At 41.8% G+C, this 8,187-nt stretch overlaps 1 protein-coding gene across 1 annotated transcript in view; it reads left to right on the top strand.

Moving 5' to 3' along the window:
* Window positions 1-260: 260 nt before the first annotated feature.
* LOC139382369 (D(2)-like dopamine receptor) overlaps window positions 261-8,187 on the top strand; it is a 60,318-nt gene continuing 52,391 nt past the window's right edge. The window contains exon 1 of the mRNA XM_071126367.1: window positions 261-393. The gene's annotated coding sequence lies outside the window, so the exon portion shown is untranslated. The remainder of the gene's footprint in view (window positions 394-8,187) is intronic.

Below are 8,187 nucleotides of genomic sequence, written 5' to 3'. Positions count from 1 at the left end.
TTGAAGGTTACCTCGTGCATAGTGCGTAAACGGTGCAGGGGGGAGACGGATATTCCGCTGCTCTCACACACACTCTATCAACCGCGCGGTAATGATGCTAGCCTGAATCTTACCTAAGGTTTTCAACAAACCAAAATAATATGAACTTGAGTAGGATATTGTAAAAAAAACAATGTTTTTGTGAAGAGCGTTCGTCAGACCATATGGCAGTGCCTTTGGTGGAGCAACTTATCATTTGCTTCTGAACAACCAGACTCGATGAACAATTTGAGAACTTTGAGCAAAATGTTCAAGCCAAACCGAGGACTTCAAACGCGGTGAATTTGGATATCGTTGGATTTAAAAGACGGATCCCTGTAAGAGCAGTGATTCAATCAAACTTATGGCGTGAAGGTAAGAGCATATCTTGCTCTGACATCTTAATTAACACAGGTCTAACGCTCCAGAGGTGAAATTGTCCACATTTAAGATAGACTACCCGATACCTGCACTATAAAGGAAAGTGTAGACTAGATCCAGTTGCTTAAAGTGATATTTCAAGATCATAATAGTTTTTTTTTCTTCATGTAATTAATGCTTCTTCCTTTTTATGTTTTCAATTGGTAACAATTTGCGCACGGCTGAATTTGAGAAATCGATGAGGTATTGAGTAATTTTATTGAATTGGAGCATATGCTGTAGGGCAGGAATAATTTCATGATCAACTAAACGATGTGCTCTAGGCTATGACATTTGCGTGCGTGAGTGCCTACGTGCGTTATTATGTGTGTTTTTGCGTGGGTGTCTGTGTGCATGCATAAATATGTATTTATCTGCTTGCTTAAGTTTGTGTGTTTGTTTGCAAGCATGCTCTCGGCATCAAAGTGAATTTTTGTGGATTTAAGGATGATTTCTGTGTAATATGTCAGTGATGGAACATGAAAAGGTTGCATATTGGTTTTCTTCAAAGGCCTTGATGATAGAGCAAAGCCAACATGTGATTATGTACACGCTCACCACTAGTAAGTAATTTAAAGACTTATTGAATGTTTATGGTCTGCTGTGCCCCAGTGACGGTGTGTTTTTGTGATCCTGTGAGGGAACTGCCTGTTTATCTCATGCAGCTTCTTGTTCCTATCAACAGCCTCCCGAGAGCAGCAACACCATCTTTAATATGTCTTAAATGTGTTGCCTTAGAATATAAACTACTGTTACATACAGTAGGCTACACCTAAATCAATGAGGGTTGTACATGTAAGGGGTTTTGTTTAGACTCCACTTTATTCTTGTATTTATTACTCTTTATGGGGTCCAGCAAAAATTAAGGCAATTATACAACAACATAGATTTCACAACAGATTTCACAACGCATTAAGTGTATGCCCTCAGGCCACTACTCTACTACCACCACATATCTACAACACAAAATCCATCTGTATGTGTGTATTTTATCGTGTGTGTGTGTGTGTGTGCATGTCTGTGCCTGTGTGTGTGTCTCTTCACAATCTCTGCTGTTCCATAAGGTGTATTTTTTTAATCAGTTTTTTTAAATATATATATCTAATTTAGCTAAAACAGTGTTTAATCCCTCAATTAAATTATTATATGAGCAATGATAAAAATAACAAGGTGGAATCCACAGTCGTACTCATGACAAAAGATGATGATAATTGCTATTTTCCTCATTGCTCATATAATAATATACTTGTGAGGGACCAAACACTGTTTTAGCATAAAATGCCAGCAGGCTTTTGGAACATATTTAAAACAATTACACAATTACTGAGAAATACCTAATTAGCCTGAATGGTGACAAATTAAAATGACTCAATACTCTCCAACTGCAGAGAAACATCTTTAAATGCAAACTGCGGAGAGACAGGAATAAATGGACACACTGTGTGCAATAATTACTTAAGCCACAGAGAATAGCAACTGTTATTACAACTGAATTGCAGTGATTTTGGGTCTGATCAAGCTATGTTATGCTACTTTTATGATTATTTCTGTTTGTGCTGTCCATTGTCTTGCTTACTGGCAGGTCGGAAGCCTATAGCTCCATACCATCTCAATACGATCCTCTCAGCTCTCTGGTTACTCTGTACTGTATCTCACTCTTGTGCTGCTGATGGCAATCCAAGCTGCTGCAATTACCCTCCCAGATCAGGGTTTCCCAAACTCAGTGACATTGGGTTTTTTCACATGTCAATCATTTCATTGTATTGGTAAACAACTGAACTGATATTCCCACTTCGAGTACCTTTTCCCGAGTGTGTCAACTGCCGGACATCTCTTGCAAGCAATGCTCACAGAAAGGACTGGAGATGGAGGAGGCAATTAAGTCCAAAAAACAATAAAATGTAGGGTCTGCTTATGATGGTACAGGTTACAGTCATACACTGACACAGTGCATCTGTCTGGTCATTAAGGGGCTATAGGGGCCAACACGATGAAGGGGGTGTAAAGTGTCTGACCAGGAATGAGAATGTTATGCATTTTAAATGGTATTTATGGCATGTGTCATATGTTCAGACAAACCTGGGTTCAAATAGCATTTGTTTTATTCCAAATTAAAATACTGAGTGTTTGATTGTCTGCCAGTTGGGCGGGTATACACTTTTAAGACTTATTCCATTGGTTGCATTGTGCCATGCAAGCTCAATCAAGCACAGCTCAATTATTTTATAGAAAATGAATACTACTTGAACCCAGGTCTGATGTACAGTATCCCTAGTATTTGTTGCATCCAAAATACCATCTACTGTATACTGTCTGGATAACAGCTCTTCTTATTGAAACACAGAGGAGTACATTTTTACATAATAACATAGGGAAGATTTCAATTGCATACTCCTCACGTCCTCTCTCATTTCTCCTCAAAACCCATTGGAGGAGAAGGTCAGAAGGGAGGGATTGTATAAACCTTTAGTTGGCCCTTAGTCCCTTTGAACTCTTATCCTAAGCTGATCAAAACGTCATACATCTGGTGTAACAGTATAATTTTAAACCGTCCCCTCGCCCATACCCGGGCGCGAACTAGGGACCTTCTGCACACATCAACAGTCACCCTCGAAGCGTCGTTACCCATCGCTCCACAAAAGCCGTGGCTCTTGCAGAGCAAGGGGAACAACTACTTCAAGGTCTCAGAGCAAGTGACGTCACTGATTGAAACGCTATTTAGCGCACACCGCTAACTAAGCTAGCCGTTTCACATCTGTTACACTGGCATCACACTTGATTTTAAATGTTTCCTGACAAACCTTATCTAAACAAATGGTCCACGGTGAAATCATTGCCTTATCATAAGTAAGCAGTCTTGGTTATTTTGGGTTCTTAGAAGCAGAGATCCTTTCTCCCCCTCTATCTCTCTCTCATCCACTGCAGGATTATAAAGAGACAATGCTCCCCTGGGAGACGTTTAACTCCTTTTAGTCACAGTCAAGCTAAATTGTCAAAGCTCTCTCCACAGACATACGAACACGTGCACACAACAATACACACAGGCATACACACACACATTCATATGGGTGTCCTCTATGGTTACTTCTGCATGGCATGATAAAGTATCACAGGTACAGGAGCAGTGCGTGGGTAAAATCACCAGTGAAGCCAAGCCAGGAAAAAAAAATCTGTATTACAACCTATGTGTTGGGATAATTGCGTCGTTCGCCTGTTAGTTCATATGCCTTGGCACTGTTATATATATCTATATCTATATATATCTATATCTTTCTGACATTTTTGGACTACTAAACAACTATTGATTTAAAACCACAGAGTTGACACAAATCACAAATAATTCACTATTGCAGCACCATTTCAACTTAAACATTTCAACATCATCAATCAATCATCAATCAAATTTATTTAGAATGCGCTTTTTAAATCAGCTGATGTTACAAAGTGTGCAGGTGTAGAAGCACGGTGGCTAGGAAAAACTAGGAAAGGCCGGAACCTAGGAAGAAACCTAGAGATGAACCAGGCTATGAGGGGTGGCCAGTCCTCTTCTGGCTGTGCCGGGTTGGAGATTATAACCGAACATGGCCAAGATGTTCAAATGTTCATAGATGACTAGCAGGGTCAAATAATAAATCAAAGTGGTTGTAGAGGGTGCAACTGGTCAGCACCTCAGGAGTAAATGTCAGTTGGCTTTTCATAGCCAATCATTCAGAGTATCTCTACTGCTCCTGCTGTCTCTAGAGAGTTGAGAACAGTGGGTCTTGGACAAGGTAGCACGTCCGGTGAGCAGGTCAGGGCTCCATAGCCACAGGCAGAACAGTTGAAAAAGGAGCAGCAACACGACCAGGTGGACTGGGGACAGCAAGGAGTCATCAGGCCAGGTAGTTCTGAGGCATGGTACTAGGGCTGAGAGAGAGAGAGAGAGAAAATATACTTACATTCACACAGGACACTGGATAAGACAGGAGAAATACTCAGATATAACAGACTGACCCTAGCCCCCCTGACACAAACTTTTGCAGCATAAATACTGGAGGCTGAGACAGGAGGGGTCGGGAGACACTGTGTCCCCATCCGACGATACCCCCGAATAGGGCCAACCAGGCAGAATATAAGCCCACCCTCTTTGCCAAAGCACAGCCCCCACACCACTAGAGGGATATCTTCAACCACCAACTTACTACCCTGAGACGAGGCCTAGTATAGCCCACAAAGATTTCCCCCACGGCACGAACCCAAGGGGGGGGGAGTGCCAAACCAGACAGGAAGATAACGTCAGTGACTCAACCCAGTCAAGTGGCGCACCCCTCCTAGGGATGGCATGGAAGAGCACCAGTACGCCAGTGACTCAGCCCCGTATTAGGGTTTGAGGCAGAGAATCCCAGTGGATCGAGGGGAACCGGCCAGGCAGACAGCAAGGGCGGTTCGTTGCTCCAGTGCCTTTCCGTTCACCTTCACACTCCTGGGCCAGACTACACTCAATAATAGGACCTACTGAAGAAATGAGTCTTCAATAAAGGCTTAAAGGTCAAGCCCGAGTCTCTCTCCTATGGATAGGCAGACCATTCCATAAAAATTGAGCTCTAAAGGACAAAGCCCTGCCTCCAGCTGTTTGCTTAGAAATTACTCGGGACAGTAAGGAGACCTGCGTCTTGTGACCGTAGCATACATGTAGGTATGTACGGCAGGACCAAATCGGAAAGATAGGTAGGAGCAAGACCATGTAATGCTTTATAGATTAGCAGTACAACGTTGAAATCAGACCTAGCATTAACAGGAAGCCAGTGTAGAGAGGCTAGCACTGGAGTAATATGATCACATTTTTTGGTTATAGTCAAGATTCTAGCAGCAGTGTTTTTAGCACTAACTGAAGTTTATTTAGTGCTTTTTCCGGGTAGCCGGAAAGTAGAGCATCGAAGTAGTCTAACTTAGAAGTGACGAGCATGGATTAATTTTGCTGTATCATTTTTGGACAAAGTATCTGATTTTTGCAATGTTACATAGATAAAAAAAATCTGTCCTTGAAACAGTCTTGATATGTTCGTCAAAAGAAAGATCAGGGTCCAGAGTAACGCCGAGGTCCTTCACAGTTTTTTTGAAACGACAATAAAACCATCAAGATTAATTGTCAAATTCAACAGAAGATCTTTGTTTCTTGGGACCTAGAACTAGCATGTCTGTTTTGTCCAAGTTTATAAGTAGAACATTTACAGCCATCCACTTCCTTATGTCTGAAAGACAGGCTTCCAGGGAAGGCAATTTTGGGGATTCGCCGCGTCTCATCAAAATGTACAGCTGTGTGTCGTCCGAATAGCAGTGAAAGTTAACATTATATTTTCGTAAACCTCACCAAGAGGTAAAATATATAGTGAAAACAATAGTGGCCCTAAAACGGAGCCTTGAAGAACACCGACATTTTCAGTTGATTTGTAAGAGGAAAAACCCTCTTCAGAGACAAACTGATATCTATCCGACAGATAAGATCAACACCAGGCCAGAACTTGTCCGCGAAGACCAATTTGTGTTTACAATCTCTCCAAAAGTATGTGGTGATCGATGGTATCAAAAGCAGCACGAAGGTCTAGGAGCACAGATGCAGAGCCTCGGTCTGACACCATTAAAAGGTAATTTACCACCTTCACAAGTGCAGTCTCAGTGCTATGAAGGCAGTGAGTTGAAGCGCAAAAGCTTTTTCCATTTTTCTTTTGAGGAATGGGAGATTCCCTTTTTTTTGTCTGGGTCAAAGTTTGGCTTTTTCAAGAGGTTTTATTACTGCCACTTTTAGTGAGTTTGGTACACATCCGGTGGATAGAGAGCTGTTTATTATGTTCAACATAGGAGGGCCAAGCACAGGAAGCAGCTCTTTCAGTAGTTTAGTTGGAATAGGGTCCCGTATGCAGCCACCAGAGGACTACGACACAACCTGATGCAAGTGTTTTCTGTCAATGACATTTAGCTTCTGGTGTGATGTGATTGGTATGAAGCCAAATCCAAACTGGCTTCCATTGACACTTTTTTTGGTGCGCCAGGAACATTCAAAGATGAGCTCACTCAGATTAGCTCAACTCTGATTGGAAAATTAGTTATGAATGTTTTATCTAAGGAGGCCAAATGCTCGCTGGCTTGCTGTGCATTCAATATCATACCCTTTTTGACCAGACGGCATCAGATGAATGGGCTACACATACTGAGACAGAGGGGTACTGTTTTGTTTGCTCGGACGCTTTCTCCGGTGAGATACATTCCGCTTCTTGCGAATTGAAGGAAATTCATGAAACACAGAAAAGATTTGTAAATGTTTTGGGGAAGCCTGGCTTCTCTTGGCAGCCATGAATACACACCACTGCACAGGTAAAAAAAAATGTACAAAAAGATGCATGTCAAGCTCCCCACAAGTTCGAGACAACGATTGTCCAAATAACTGACTATTGTGCACAAAAAGAGAGAGAAGAAAAGTGCTTGAGTGACATGAAATCTCTCAACAACATCTCAATGTGGCAACATGTTCAGTCAAAGGACCATTAACTGTGAATGTGGCACTAGATCTGGGCTGGTCCCTTTAGACATTTAGTCAGAATGACTAGCTTTAGATTAAGCCTTGGTACAAACAGATGGTTGGTGACATTGACAGACTCCGAGGTGTGTAGGGAACAACATTTACCCAGGTTTGAAGTGCAGTACCTCTCTTTCGTGATGTTAGTCTGGAAATGTTTCAATAAGATCTAAATGTTAGACTACACAGTGTGGGTTAGAGTGTGTATAGTTTAAATAGCTTTTTAACTGCAGTTTCTAAATGTTCCCCCAACTGGTACAAAACCTTACTGTGTGACCGTTACTCTGGGCTTTGATACATACAAGTAATGGTCCAATCAAATATGTTCTTATTAAAGATGAAAGATTTACATCTGGAAATAGCATGTGTCCATTTAGACCTTGGCCCATAACCTCAACATCACAGGCATTCATTAAAGGGTTCAGTGTTGTTATGGCTTAGGATCTGCCATGATGGGCGGGCTGTCAGTCATTCCGGGATGTTAGCTAGTAGCTACACCATGGGAGCCCTGTTCATGTGGAGCGTGAAGGTGGTTTGTGAAATAAGAATGGGTTAATCAGGCTCTTGGGAATGAAGTAGAAGCATAGGTGTAACGGCTTTCTTCTATCTCCTCCTCGGACGAGGAGGTGTAGCAAGGATCGGACCAAAACGCAGCGTGGTAATTTTCATACATGTTTAATGAAGACGAAACGAACAATACAAAAACGTAACGCGAAAACCTATACAGCCTATCTTGTGACAACAAACACAGAGACAGGAACAATCACCCACGAAACACTCAAAGAATATGGCTGACTAAATATGGCTCCCAATCAGAGACAACGATAATCACCTGCCTCTGATTGAGAACCAATTCAGACAGCCATAGACTTTGCTAGAGAACCCCACTAAACCACAAACCCAATACCTAACAAAACCCCAGGACAAAACACACCACATACAAAAACCTATGCCACACCCTGGCCTGACCAAATAAATGAAGATAAACACAAAATACCTCGACCAGGGCGTGACAATAGGCTATATGTAAAAATATCTCTCTCTCTCTCACTCATAACAAAGAAGTATGTGGACACCTGCTATTCAAACATCTCATTCCAAAATAATGGGCATTAATATGGAGTTGGTCCCCCCTTTACTGCTATAATAGCCTTCCACATTGCTGTGGGGACTTCCATTCAGCCACGAGCATTAGT

The sequence above is a fragment of the Oncorhynchus clarkii genome, chromosome 24, assembly GCF_045791955.1.
Source record: "Oncorhynchus clarkii lewisi isolate Uvic-CL-2024 chromosome 24, UVic_Ocla_1.0, whole genome shotgun sequence".
Lineage (NCBI taxonomy): Eukaryota > Metazoa > Chordata > Actinopteri > Salmoniformes > Salmonidae > Oncorhynchus > Oncorhynchus clarkii.
This window is presented reverse-complemented; position numbering and strand designations above follow the sequence as displayed.